Here is a 15,835-nt window from a genome sequence, read left to right on the forward strand (position 1 = left end):
ATCCCTAAACACACCACCTACAGATAAGTTCTGATAATGTTTTAAACAAAATTAAGGTATTATATGAAACTACATTTTGATATGCAGTTTGTTTTATAATCTATAATACATGGATCTTTTCACTGGGTGGGTGGAGCTGAAGATAATGAGAATTTTCAGAAGTTCCATCCTCCCCTTGGAGAAACACTGGTTTGTTAGGCATGAACAAATCTGGTGTCATTTTATAATTTCTGAAAGTATAATTTTAACTTTTATTCTCATTTGAAAAATTATAAAGGAATTACACTCACCCATAATCATCACATCTATCTTGCTCTATTTTCACAAACATTATAATATTTAAGAAGTGAATCAGCTACACTTCAATAAAAAATAAGAATTAAAAAAGATTAAACTAAAAAGACATCAGGACCAAAATGGAGTCACTTCTGCTTAACCGCACATCGTAAAACCCAGACTTATATACAGTTTTGGCTCTCCCAGAAATGAAATCTTAAACCAGTCAATCAGGAAATCACCTGATCAGCAGTGGTTAGGTAATAAGCCTGAAAACCTGCTTCCATAATCAATCTGCTTTTTGGTCTAGTATTATTTTCCTTGTTCCTACTCCCTTCTGCCTGTAAGTCTCTCATTTTGTGCAGCTCCTCAGGGCTACTTTCTATTTGCTAGATCAGATGTTTCCCAATTCATGAATCACTGAGTAAAGCCAATAAGCTCTTAGGAAAAAAAACAAGAAAGAAGTGAATGCCCCTCTTGGCCCACTGAAGTCCACATCTCAGAGAACACATTTTAACAGTTTGATACATACCCTTTTCAAAGTTTTGCACTGTTACAGATATATCCATGCATCACTTTTCTGACTTTCGAGCTGTCCATTTCTGTTCATCCATCCATCCACCCATCTCTGTCCTTGCTAGCGGTTAAAGAGCACAGGCTTTGGAGCCAACTGTCCTGGGTTCAGTTCCTTGCTCTGCCAATTCTAGCTGTGTAACCAGTCGTGTGTTACTCTGCAGCTCAGGTTTTTCATGTCTAAAATGGGGGTACCACAAGATAGGATCGTTGTGTGGATTAAATGAGTTAATACAGATAAGGTTCTTGAAGAAATTCTTGCCAGATGGTAAACTCTCAATAAATACACATTATTATTTCATACACACACACACATACTCACACACATTTCAACCAAAATGGAGTATATATTCATATGCAGCTTGCTTTAAAAAAAACTATGAATAGATTATAAACATTCCTTCAGGTAAGGATATACGGAACCTCATTAAAAATAATACGAGCTCTGTGTTCCATTGTATTAATATGCCATTTTCCTAATTATATACTTTTAGTTACTTCCAAAAGCACCAATTCAAATATGTCAGTAAATAACCTTCCATACATATTATTCTTTATATGTACATGACACTATTTCTGTAGAACAGGTTTCAAAAGTGGAATTTCTGGGTCAGATGAAGTCTACCCATGTCTATGTACTGATTTGAAATATATTATTATACATAAAATTCTTATTTCTAGATTTCTACTCAATCTACTGATTTATGTATTCATTTATCTGTGGCATGCTTCTTTTATTACAATACTTATATTTTCCTTTAATTTCTGCTATGGCAGATCCTCACTATTTTTTTCAAAATTTTCTTATTAGTTCTTACATAATTTTCCATGTGAAATTAAGAATCAATTAAACATTAAACTTTGAAAGTGACATTTGTTTTCTTTCTAATATTACAAGAAATACATAAATGCATAGAGATCAACAATCACCCATAATCCCCACCCCACAGAGATAACCATCATTAACATTTTGATGCACTGACTCCCAGTGTCTACATTTTTTTTTAACTGAGGTATAATTGGCCTGCATCACTATGTTAGGCCCAGGTGCACAACATAGTGATTTGATATTTCTATATATTACAAATGATCACCATGATGTGTCTGGTTGCCATCTGTCACCATACAAAGATATTACAATAGAAGTGACTATATTCCTCATGCTATACATTTCATCCCCATGACTCATTTTTTTGGAATTCAATCTCCCTCACCTACTTCACTCATTCCCCCAAGCCCCATCCCCTCTGGCAATCACCTATTTGTTCTCTTAATTTATAAATTTGTTCTGTTTTGTTATGTTTGTTCATTTTTTTTTTAAGATTCCACATATAAGCGAAATCATACAGTATCTGTCTTCCTCTGTCTGACTTATTTCACTTAACATAATACCTTCTAGGTCCATCCATGTTGTTGCAAATGACAAGATTTCATTCTTTTTTTTTTTAAGGCTGAGTCATATTCCATTTTCTATATATACCATTTTATCCATTCAAGTATCAACAGACATACGTTGCTTCTTTATCTTGGCTATGGTGAACAAAAAGGTGCATATATCTTTTTGAATTAGTGTTTCTTCCTTTCTTCAGGAAAAAAACAGTTCTTCCAGAACTAATTGCTGGACTATATGGTAATTCCATTTTTAATTTTCTGAGGAAGCTCCATACTGTTTTCCACAGTGGCTGCACCAGTTTAAATTTCCACTAACAATGCACAAGGGTTCCCTTTTCTCCACATCCTCACCAACACTTGTTATTTTTTGTCTTCCTGATAATATCCATTCTGACAGGTACGAGATGATGTCTCATTGTGGTTTTGACTTGCATTTCCTTGATGATTAGTGATGTTGAGTATCTTTTCAGGTGTCTGTTGGCCATCTGTATGTCTTTATGGAAACATGTCTATTAATTTTAACATTAATCTACTATTTTGGGAACATGGTATAATCTTGGCATTTGGTCATGTCTTGGTTTTTAAAAGTCAATATTATTTCAGAATTTTTAAAAATTCTTATTCTTAGACTTTTTATAATTGAATATATGATACCTTTGTGTCTTTAACTATATACATATATCACTAAATATGTATATATTTAATTTTTATTTATGTTTGCTGCTATTCCAGTAATAGGTTCATCTTCAAAAATAAATGAGTAAAAACTATACAATTACATTAATAGATGATATAATAGGATTTGATAATGTTTAGAAGTTACTAAAAGTTATATTTAGAATAATATAGAGTGATTGGAAAGCTTTTCATAAAAAGTGAATGAAAGAAAAATAAAACAAGATACAAACTGGTAGGATCAGATTTGGCTTTAAATTTTAAATATACATATATTACTTTGAGTATTTTGAGTGCTATGTACTATTTAAATGTTTTTCCAAGCATTGCCAACTCAATCACACAACAATCATATCATGTGGGTGCTACTATTATCATCTCCCTTTTCATGAAGGGAAAACTGAGATGGGCTAAGAAACTTGTCCAAAGCCACATTTGTGCTCAGTGCTAAGTTGGCAGCTGAACCCAGGCAAGTGGAGTTGTGACTTCACCATCTCAACCACGAGGATCATGTCAACACCTGCTACAGTACTAACATATCTAGGCCCTAACCAGGTGACATAGCCTAATTCATGAGGAACAGTAAATTGATTTGACACGTATTTAACTTTACCTCAGCAAGACTATGTTTTTTTTTAATCTTAGAATCAAAGATAGAGATTGAAAGTTGATAGGACCTTGGGGAATATGCAGTTTTCAGTTCCAGTAAGTAAGATACAATTTGTAAAAGTAATGCTAAGTACAGAATAACATAAATTATTTTAAAAATCAAAAAATATTCTAAACAAATAAATATCAATAAATTTGAAATTCAAAAAGTAAAATCAGTGTATTTCTAGAAAATGTAAAATGCCAAAATTAACAAAAGAAGAAATAGAAAATCTTAATTGAATAATATATGTTAAGTAAGCAACACTCCTTAAAAGGGAAGAACTTTTCTTCAATAAAGTGCTGAGTCCAAGAAGTTTTATATGTGAGTTATTGTATATTTTCTATTGTATACAAATGTATCTGGAAAACAGAAATAAAGGAAAGCTGCTAAAACTATTTTCATGAAGCAATTATAACATATAAACCCCAACATGGGCAGTTCAAGAAAATAAAATTACATTTCAGTTTCATTTACGAAGATCAACACCAGTATCCTATCTAAAATTTTATCCAACCAATTAAAAAATGTGTTTTGTTTAAAGGGAAAAAATAAGGTAATCTCAATATATTAAAAAAAAAATAAAATCCCTTCTTGTCAACATTTTTAGAAAACTAGGTAGAAGGGAACTTTCTTAACTGAAAGACATAATGACAAATGACATCAGTAACACATCAAATGGAAACATTTTAGAAGGATTCATTTAAGATTGGGGAAAAAAACAGTAAGAAAAGAAAAAAGGAACCCCAATATCTCACTACTGTTCAACAGGGTACAGGAAGTTATGGACAGTACAGGATCAGAAAAAGAAATAAAAGATACTAGGAATTACTAGAAAGAATCTAAACTCATTATCTGCTGATAATGATCCGAATGTTGAAAGTCTAAGAATCCTCCTGACAAACTGACAGAACAAGAGAGTTCAACAGGATTATCAAATGATTAGAATACTGTGATGTAAAGTGAAACACAAATTCAAAAGAATTAAAATACACAAAATTGGGTGTGTCTGTGATTTCAGAGTAGAAAAAAATTTCTTAAAACAATGCCAAAAAAAATAGCATGAAATATGAAGGGAAGCGTGGATAGCTTTGACTGCATCAGACTAAAGATACGGCCTCCAAACAGGACAACAAAGACAAACTGAATGATGGGCGGTAGACTATGTTAAAATCTTTCAATGTCTATAATTAACCAAGGACATCCAAAATATGTACAACAAAAAGAATGCAGCAAGAATAAAGTCAAGGAACTTTATGGAAAAGCAATGTAAAGATACGGAGTCATCTGGCCACTAAACATACAGAGTCTTCATTGATTTGGGCCTCACTATTAATTGGAGGAATTAACATTGACAGCAGATACTTGAGTTCTTACTGTGGTCAGCCACTATTCTAAGTGCTTTTAAAGTATCACTGTTCTGTTCTGATCCTTACAGCAACTCTATGAACTAGGCAGCATCATTCTCATTTTACAAATTACGAAACCAGGAACAGAAAGTTACACAAGTATTGAGTGGTAGAGCTAAAATCTGAATCTAGATGGGGTGGCTTTGCGTCCACGCACCTTACCTCCATGACCACTATGGCCTACTGCTCTATTACACAATTTTATAGCCATCAGGCTGTTAAAAATTAGAAAGGTAACATCAAAGGCTGACAAGGATGTGGAGAAATAAGAAATTTCATATCATATTGAGAGGGGCAGCTCTACGACGGTGTAGCCATTTGGAGAGCAATCTGGCAGTGTTTAGTGAAAATTGTAGGCATACACTTTGTGCCTCCAAATTCCACTTTTGGGTGTGTATGCTAGAGATGTTCCTTCACAGATGCACAAGGAGGCATGTGCAATGATGCCCCCTAAAGCACATTGTGCTAGAAAGAAGTCGAAGGCAACCTAGGAGTTCAAAAATAGGTAAATGTATAAGCAACGTTTATTGTATGGATACGCAAGAGAGGAATACAAGTGTCAGAGGCAACGATCCACATGGAAAAGAGAGCAGTGCAGACAGATTTCAAAACTACAGAGTTGAATAAAATAGTAAGAAACAGAATGTGGTGCTATTTGTGCCATTAAAAGCATAGCTACATTAATAAAAATAAATTTCATCAATGAACATATTGCAAATGACCATGAACCATGTGAAATGTGGAAGAGCATATGTTAACTGCATGTCAGTGTGCCTGCTGGGGGTGGGAGGGAGATTGATGATGCAGGAACGAATGGGAAAAATCATAAAAATAAAACATAAAAGAGAGAAGGTGCACTGGTTGACAATAAAAATGTGCCAGGAAACAAGGAGTATAATCAATTCAATTCTGTGCACCTGAGATACAAAAGCCCAAAGCAAACAAAATTAAAGATACCAACAAAATTTTAGAAGTCTATCTATCCGTCCATCTAGCCATGTGATCGATTTTTTTAAAACATTGGTGTATCAGTATATAAAACTTAGACTTATTATAATAAAAAATTATGTAGGGATTTAAAGAAATTTGGGGCCATAAAGAATAGCACAGAGAAAATTACTGGGGATGAATACAGTGGTTTTAATTCCATTTTTACCGTATATTCTTTTAGCTTGTGTAACAAAAAGAAAAATCTTTAACACAGTAAGTGTTTCACATGACTTGTAAAACCTGGATTACTAATGTACTATCTTATTACTGTGTGATTTCAGAATGTGTAGAAAAATACTTGTTTCTATGACCTGAAATCTTGCATCCTTACAAACTACCATGACAAAAACGTCCAAATGATTAAGGATAATGTGCTTTGTACTGAATTTATGTTGGCCTTTCATTTTTTCTAGTTACAAAACTTTTAATGACCAGAAAACATATTTACTTAATGAATCAAGGAAATTGCAAGAAGGAAACAGGGTGCTGAGTACTTACAGAAAAGGCAGAAAAATGGGAAAAATTTTTCTTCTCTTTTAGCTACATTTTTTTCCAACAGTCTGAATTACTTTCCTCTTGTATTTATGGCCTACAGTAAGTATTGCAATATTTAATTATTTAAATAATGACCAAAAATGCAATGTATATATTCCTTAACAATAAGAGGTTAAAAGGTAAAAGCATCTCATTCTCACTTAGAGATATAGTAAAATATTCATGAATTAAATGACCCAATGTCTAGGATTTACCTTGAAGTACACCAGGAAAAACGCTGGGGAGGGACAGGTGAAATTGGCGAAGTGGTAACAATTGTTGTTGAGTGACAGGAATACAGAAGTTCATCCTTCTTTTGTATAAGATTAAAATTCTTCATTATAAGAAGTTTTTCTTAAGAAAATAATAAGCTTGGGCTTTGTGTGGTTTTAAAGATCATTTTGCTGTAACTGCTTTATGAAATATTTATGAAATGAACAAAGCTCTCCGAGCTGCATGGCTGGATTCACGTGGAAGAGTTTATGATGCCGGTCCAAAGGCCAGCCACATTCAGGGTGAGGTATATGGCCTGACACATGACTCCCTTTTCCAAGACAACTGGCAAGCGTGGGCTGCTTTTCCACATGTGTGGTAAGCACTGGCCAGATTTCTTCTCCAAGTTTGTGTGGGGCAGTTCCTGTCTAAGAACACTACTTTCCCTCTCGTTGAGCAGTTTAAAAATTAAGCTGTCAAGTAATGAACATTTATTATAATCAAGTAACTTTGCAAAGGAAGAGGAAGGTTTTTGTTTTGTTTTGTTGGTTTGTTTACAATTCCCAAAAGACAGTACAGAGATCAAGTCCCCAAAAGGAGACTGGTGAGTGAAATTGGTTAATGTTATTGACACAGTTTAAGCTTATGAGTAATTTGTTTTAGGGAGAATTTTCTATACTGAAATATCAGTTGAAAATTAATAACATTTAGTTTGAAAGTGCATGATAATTTAAATATTTTAAATTATGGGTACTAAAATCTGAAGGAAAATGTTGAAAGGCTGATGAAAACAACTCTGGAGGTTTCTGCCAAGCAGTCTATCTGATATGACTACATAACTAGTTGGCATTTTTCCCTTGTCATATCAAGTAAGTTAAGCTAATTTTTAGAGAAGTGTGAAATCTTTCCAAAGGGCACCAGGAGGTTAACTTTCTTTTGTCATTTGGATAACCAGGGCAGATTTTCGACTTATATAGCCTTCAACTTTCCTGTTTGAGATTAGGAGAATAAAAGTGAATCGTTTCTACAGAAAGTGCTCTGCCCATCTGCTAAAAGAAGTTTTCAAGTTTCATGATGAAATTAAAATAGAAAAAAAGCTTAAAGTTCTACCTCAATAAAAGAAAAAAAAAGGTTGAATTTTGAATATTTTAACTCTGTATTTCAACCAGTGAAATAATTGAATGTCCCCCCACAGTCATTAAGAAAAAAGACAGTTATATTTGCTTTGTTTTTTCCTTCTGTCCTAGAAAACACAGAAAAGGCATTCTTCAACTCAAAGAAAAGAGTGAAAACCCCTTTTCTGCATCAAATTTTGTAGACAAATGAATATGTCAAATACTTGGTAGTTCAGAAGATACAGTTTAGCTTGGTTTTCAGAATTGGTTTTCCACTGATAAAATTAGAGAGGAACAGACACTTGAAACCTGTTTCCCGCCCTTTGCATGCTCTATAGCTCTTAAAGGCTCTGAGCATAGCAGTTAGGAATCTGGACTTTGTGTTAAAAAAAAAAAATCCCCAAATGACCTGGGTTTGATTTCCACATGCTCCATTTATAAGCAAATTAGTAACCTCCTCAACCTCCATCTATAAATTGGTGATGATGAATATATACTGAATACATATACAGGAAAACAGCTATATTGTTGTAAAGGTTAAATTAGATTGTGCATAAAAGGTACATAACAAGTAACTAGAACATTCATAGACATGCTTAATAAATATTAAGCTATTATTTGCCCTGGGACAGCATTTATATTTAATTTAAAATATATAGTGATGTAGAGGTCATTATGCTAAGTGAAGTAAGTCAGACAGAGAAAGACAAATACTGTACAATTTCACATATGTGTGGAATCTAAAAAACAAAACAAATGAACAAACATAACCAAACAGAAACAGACTCATAGATGCAGAAAAACAAACAGGTGGTTGCAGAGGGAAGGAGATGAGAGGAGGAGAGAAACAGGTGAGGGACATAAAGGGGTACAAACTCTGAGTTACAAAATAAGTGAGTCATGGGTATGCAAAGTACAACGTGGAGAATATGGTCAATAATTATGTAATATCTTTGTATGATGACAGATGGTAACTAGACTTACGGTGATCACTTTGAAACAAATTGCTAACAAATTGCTACGTTGTGTACCAGGAACTAATATAGTGTTGTAGGTCAGTTATACTGCAAAAACAAACTAATAAACAAATTCATAGAAAAAATGATCGGATGTAGTTACCAGAGGCGGGGGGTAGGGGTGGAAGTGGGAATTGAACAAAGGTAGCCAAAAGGTACAAACTTCCAGTTATAAGATAAGTAAATACTAGGGATGTGATGTACAACATGGTAAATATAGTTAACACTGCTGTGTGCCATATATGAAAGTTAAGAGAGTAAGTCCAAAGAGTTCTCATCACAAGAAAACATTTTTTTCTACTTATTATTTTGTGTCTAAATGAGATGATGGATGTTCACTTAACTTACTGTGTAATCATTTCATGATGTTTGCAAGTCAAATCATTGTGCTGCACACTTTAAACTTATACAGCATTATATGTCAATTATACCTCAATAAAACTGGAAGAAAAAATCAAAATAAATAAATAAAACATAGAGCAATGAATATGTATGACTAACAAAATAACTCTTTTGAAAAGATTGAGAGGAAAATCCAGCATGTATCTGCACAGTTGAATGGTTCTAAAAGCTGACCTGAAATTTCCTGAAAGAGAAAAAGTCTTATTATTGGAAAATTACATTCTCTGAGTTTTAAACTACATCTGGTTTGAATTAGCCTTGGAAATCACTGCTTTGTTTTTCTAAAATAAGTGCTGGATAATCTCCACATAATCTTGATGACGGCATCACTTTGTTTTTTTGAACAGATACTTGATTTCTCAAAACTTTCACAAAGAGAACCATAAGTAGCAGGCTGTACCTGGGCCTTTCCCAATTGTCAGAGCAATTGTTTGTTGACTAGAAGCACGTGAACAGGTCCCTCTCTAGCTCACCACTGTTGTGTAACTGTATGCAAATGTAGAACATTTCTCCTCTCCGCTTTCAATTCTTCATTATCAGTATTCCCACCAACCTCAGAATTAAACGAAAAGCTTCACACAAGTGACAGTATTTTCTCCATATTTTCCCAGTATTTTCTCACCTAACAGAAACTTAATAGTTTAAATTCATTGACCTTCCATTTTACTTCATAGAGGTATTAACTGAGAAATCAAAGACAGGATTCAGCTTACCTGTTGTTGGAGAAGAAAAGGAGCACAAGCCTTTGAAACGTGCACACGAGCTCCCAGAATGCTCATGGAGAAGGGAGTCCAGAGTCCGAGGCGTCAACACTGACCAGGCTGTGTGGTCTGCTGTCCTGTTTCAGGCCAGACCTATTCAGGCAATTTTAATGAAAGGTTTAAGAGATGCAGGTCCTGCAGAACAACTGTTGAAATAAGTCCCAGCTCTGTCACCTGCTGTGTGACCTGGGCAAATTGTGGTCTCCTGAAAAAGGGAGAATACCAATCTCTAGCTCGTTGGGTAGTTCTGAGGATTAGTTAAATCAATCCATATAAAATGCTTAGGATAGTGCCTAGCACAAGGTAAGGGTCTATGAAATATTAGCTATCATCATTATAAACACGCAGGGTAAAGCATGTATAGATATATAAATATACATATGCACATATATGTAAATATGCCATATGCACCAGAATGGTAACCTTTTGGTTTTATCTTGCACTACTTACTTACCATAGACTACTTTTTCGGGTAAGTACATGTAGATTTATCCCATTAAAAAACTGCTGTCTTCTAGCACATTATATTGATGTAGTTCTCTTACACTGGTATACCTTTAGTTTTTTCTTTTTGCTTTACAAATAATACTTAAAGCTACAATGTTTCTATACATAACTTTGCATATGAATACCTCTCTTTCTAATGAATAGATTCCTAGAAATAAAACTGAGGGAACAAATTATATTTCTATTTTTTTAAAATTGATATTCTAAAGTATTCTCCAAGTATATTATGCTCATTTTATATTTCTAAAAACTATAGAAGACTATCCATTTCCACAGACCCTGCCAGCATTTAATGCTATTAATTTAATTACTGCAAATCCAATGGGTATGATATTGTGTTGCATTTGGTTTTAATTTGAATTTCCTTGCTAATAGTGAAGTTGAGCATTTTTCCTTATATTCATGGGCTGTCTATAGATATTCTATGACTTTTATGCTCATTATTTATATATTTATATATTATGTGGTTTCTTTTCCTGTATTTCTTTAATCATTGCATATACTAGAAATATTAACTCTTTGTCTCATATATGTGCTACAAATATTTTCTCCAAGTCTGTTGCTGGTTGCATCTAGACTTTTACCCTCTTTAAATAGGCCTTTCCACACTGGGCTTAAAATATTCTCTCGTATTGTCTTCTAGCAATTTTATAGCTTTGTTTTTGCTCTTTAGATATTGAATCTACATATAAAGTAACATTGCATATGGTGGCTGTAAATATATAGCTTTATATATTTTGGGCAGCAAACTTCCTCATAGTTAAATAAGTGTGAAATCAGGGCTAGAAACTGAGAGGTGGATGAGACTTTAAAGATTATTCAGTCCATAGTCCCATCTTGCTATTCTGATGACTCAGGCATAATAAGAGAAAACCAAGTCATTTACCCCAGTGCTTAGGGGAATCTGATGTGAACGTTAAGGCATGACGGCTGATCTGAAGTTGCTTCATCTGATCAGATCATCTCTTCTCACGACATTTCCTGCCACGTGGATCTGTATTAAGCAATTTGGCTAGTCCTACTTTCTTGTTCGGCTTCCCCTTCTAGATATTTTCGCCCTTTCCGGAAATCATAGGCCTTTATAGAAACAGTAGATTAGCAGTAGACAGTAGATAGATAGAAATGATTTTGAACCCCTTTTCTTTTTAAACTTTTTTTTCCCAAAGCTCTCACTGAGAGAGCCAACTTTTGGTTTGGTACAACCCCTCTTCTGAAAACAATCAAGTTTAATATTCCACCTATAAATATATCTACCTGACTTGAAAATATTCGCTTTTCTAGGCCAGACTCAGGTAGAAAACATACAATTTGATTCTTAAAATAGAGGAACGCTTGACAAAAAATTTAAGGGGTTAATTTGTGGTACAAGTTTATTTTGAGAGGGATGATTTTAATTTGGTCTTAATTTTCATATTAACATTATTTACTGGCATTTATTCTTTCTACTTGCTAAAGTAATACATATGAATTAAAGAAAATTTAGAAAATATATAAAAATAAAAAGAAAAATTCTATTCTGCATAATGACTTTAAATATTTTGATACATATTCTTTAATCTTTTATGTATACATATGTGAAATTTTAAACAAAATTGATATATATTGAACCTGATTTTTCTTTTTGAAGTTTACTTTCATTATTTAAAATAGTAGTCGAAAATTATGAGATTTAACATTAAAATCTGGGAAGATTTGTGTCAACTCAATTTATAATCTCCTGTTGTCCTTGGGGAGAATGTATTTCTTTTACATGATTTTAATTTTTAAAACTTTTCTCAATGCTTAACTTTTATATTTTGTGTCTCACATTTTGAGAAATCTAAGTACATACAAGAGCCAAATTGTCAAAGAAGGTCACACTCTAAAAGGGAACCATAGTATTTTGCTTCAACAGGAATCTGGGATGAAATGAAAACGCTGTATATCAAATCCAGCTTATTGAGCAATTTTCCCTGTGAGGGAAGTATTTGAAAAAAATGAAGAACACCAGACCAATGCAACAAGTAGAGCTAAGAAAATATAATGAGGTCTTGTAGAATGTGTGCTTTTCACTCTATGAGACAATTCAAAGCTAATACACCAGTGAACAGAGGTAAATATATGGTTTTGAAAACGTTAGAGAGTAAAAAAGAATATTAATTATCAAAGTCTTCAAATAAAGAAGATAAAAAAAGATTAACAGAATAAACAAGCAACAGCAAAAAAATGAAACAAAGGAATAATAAAGATAATGTCATTAAATGAAATGGAGACAGAGATATGATTTACAAAACTGAAAGCTATTTTTTCAAAAGATCAGTAAGTCAGACATACATTTCAAAAAATTGATCATCAGTAAAAGACTGTGAATGCAAACAAACAACACTCAGAAGTAAGTGAAGTAACTAGACATAAAAGACCCATTGAAAATAACACGTTGTAAATTATAATTATGTTGTAAATAATAATTTTAACCGTACATTAAAAAGCCAAATTAAATGGACAGTGTAAAAATGTAGTGACAAAATTATAAAAAATTAAAAAAGCAGCTTGCATAGCCACTAAATATATTAACTGTATTAACTAATTGAAAGTTTTCTCTCTTAGAAGACCCTAGCAAAGTTTATAGATAATTCCTACCACATATTCAAGGAACATTGCTAATCCTTATTTTATACAAACTGAACCAAAAAATAGGCAAAGAGGAAAAATGTCAAACGTTGTGAGGCCACATTAATTTTCCTTGGCCACATTTTCTCAAGAAGACATCTTTAAAAAATCATTAAGAAAGGAGCTTTTTCTAGGTCCATTTCAATATCAATGTTCTATTTCCATTTCATTCTAAAAGGTCTTTAAAATTGAACTTTGTGATAGTGAGAATTAGAACTAATCTTCTTCCTATCAAAAAAGAGCAGTTTACAAGCCAAACCTATAAAATAGAACTGAGACAGTCCTTAATTTTAATTTACATAATGATGTATAGTTATTTAGCAAATAAGGTTTGAAGGAGTTAATTCTGAAGTCATTTCTATATACTGCATATTAATACAATATGCAATTAATAGCTTAGGCTTTGTGGTTAGAAGCTTGGACCTTATTTCCAGTCCCTCCTTAAAAGCTGTGTGGTCTTTGGTAAGTTAATGTAAACACTCTTAGCTTCCCCATCTTGAAATGCTAGTAATATCTTAAGGAATTTTTGTGAGAATTAAATTAGATAATAAATATGAAGAGATTTAGAGTAGCCGACTCAGAGTAATTCTCAATATGTGTTAGTTACCATCTGTACTGTGATAGATCTTGTTAGAATAGTTCAATTACAATTTAAAATAAAGAGTATTTAACTAAAATCTTAAGCAAGATATGATTGACAGGAAATGTCTTTAAAATAACTTTAAAATACATTTATTGTACTAAATGAGGTAATGCTGTAGAAAGATGGTATTTGTTATCATTGACTGCCCTGAGTTCTAATAAAAAAGACTAAAATTCCTGGTGGAGAAGTATTCAGTAAAATAACTCAAAACTTGGAAATAAAGCCAAAGAAGTACAGGATGACCCTTCAACAGCACCCTAAAATAGTACTGTTTAACAAGCCCATCCAATGATTATTTAATCATCTAGAGTTACACTGTCCAACACAGTAGCCACTCTCCATATGTGTTTACTGAGCACCTGAAATGTGGCTTGTCAGAGTGGAGATGTGCTGGGAGCATAAAACAGACACTAGATTTTGAAGATTTGGTATGAAAAAAGAATGCAAAATATCTCACTAAAAATTTGTTACATTACATGTTAAATTGGTAATATTTGTGATGTACTTGGCTAAATAGAGTTTATTATTAAAATTATTTTTCTTTTTCTTTTCTACTAATGTGCCTACTGAAATTACATACATGGATGATATTTTATTTCTATTGGATGGTGTTGATCTAATGAGAATATAGCCTTGGATGATTCACCAATTACAATTAATAAAAGCCTGGAATCTATGAAGTTACATAGTAACTGGCAAATTTCTTTCCACTAGGGATGTAAATGATTTCCCTCTGATAGAAAAGATAGCCCTACAGGTTATAACTTCATTGTCCTGAAGGACAGAAAGCAGTTGTGTAAACAAGCTAGAAATCTTATTACAACATTTTAAAAATCATGTGTATAACTATCCAGAATCTCAAAATGACCTTTTAACCAGCTTTGCTATCTTCTTGACTCCCTCATTAATAAATTAGTAAACCTTTGCCAGGTGTTCACTCTAGAGGATTTAATAGATATGATTTAGAAGAGTTTATTTCCAACTAATAATATACATGAAAGAAAGCCTTTTTAATTTTCTGAAAAGCATACTTTAATGGAAAAAGTCCTTACTATGTTGTAAAATCTTTGAATTAGTTTGGCTTTTACTGCTTTTCTTCAGTAAACTTGATTGCATGATACTTTTCTTAAAATTCAACTATGACATGTGTAATCTAATATTTTCTGAAAAGTCACTTCACAATTCACAAATCACAAAAATTGACAAAGAGAAGTTCAACCAGTTTATAGTATAGCTTTTATCCACTGTCCACAAGGATGTGAACACAGATCTCATAGAACTTTATGTTAATTAGACCATTTCTGTCATTCAGTTTTGAGCAGTTAATCATTAATGTTCTCAGCAAGCCTTAATGGCAAGCCTGTCTATGGCGCTAATAAAAAGAATTACCAATCATTTAAGTGCAAGCATTTTCCCTAAAGGCTTCATTTCTTACCTCGTGGCATGGTATTTCCATTTCAGGTGCAATACACAAGAATCTTACAATTTTAACATTCCTGCCAGATACAAGACAGTGGATGTCTGTACTACTCTACATAGGTACTCTAATTTCACTTAGAAATCAAGGTTAGTTTCCACCTATTGTAAGCTGGAAGAGAGTGGTAAATAGAATATATACATATCCCAGTGCTCTTCAACTACTCGTGGATAACTTTAGCTTCACTGGCTCTGAAGAGAATCAATAATTTGGTCATCTGTGTATGCAGCTTCCAAATTATTCCAGCAAAGTTATTCATTCAGCAGATATTTAATAAGCTCCTACTCTGCTTGGCACTGGTATACAACAGTGAACACACCGACAGATTCTCTGTCTTCATGAAACTTCCCTATTAGTAGGAGGACCCCAGTGCTGGGGAAGAGGGCAGAGAAATAATCAGGACCAGACAGCAAAGGACCATGGAGGGTACTGAAAAGACTTTGGCTGAAGATGTAAAGATACTGGAGGGTTTTGAGAAGAGAAATGACATAATAGGAACTGCATTTTACAAGAGTCAAACAGCTCTGTCGTTGTGTTGAGAAGACTTAGGTGGG

The 15,835-nt window shown here is 33.1% G+C and overlaps 1 long non-coding RNA gene across 1 annotated transcript in view; it reads right to left on the bottom strand.

The window, feature by feature from the left end:
• The window catches only part of LOC116664953, a 54,177-nt gene that overhangs the window by 391 nt on the left and 37,951 nt on the right, over positions 1 to 15,835 (bottom strand). Inside the window, exons 6-7 of the long non-coding RNA XR_004321509.1 lie at positions 9,958 to 10,098; positions 809 to 1,029 (exon numbers count right to left, since the gene is read on the bottom strand). This is a non-coding gene — a long non-coding RNA (uncharacterized LOC116664953). The remainder of the gene's footprint in view (positions 1 to 808; positions 1,030 to 9,957; positions 10,099 to 15,835) is intronic.

The sequence above is a fragment of the Camelus ferus genome, chromosome 7, assembly GCF_009834535.1.
Source record: "Camelus ferus isolate YT-003-E chromosome 7, BCGSAC_Cfer_1.0, whole genome shotgun sequence".
NCBI classification, from domain to species: domain Eukaryota; kingdom Metazoa; phylum Chordata; class Mammalia; order Artiodactyla; family Camelidae; genus Camelus; species Camelus ferus.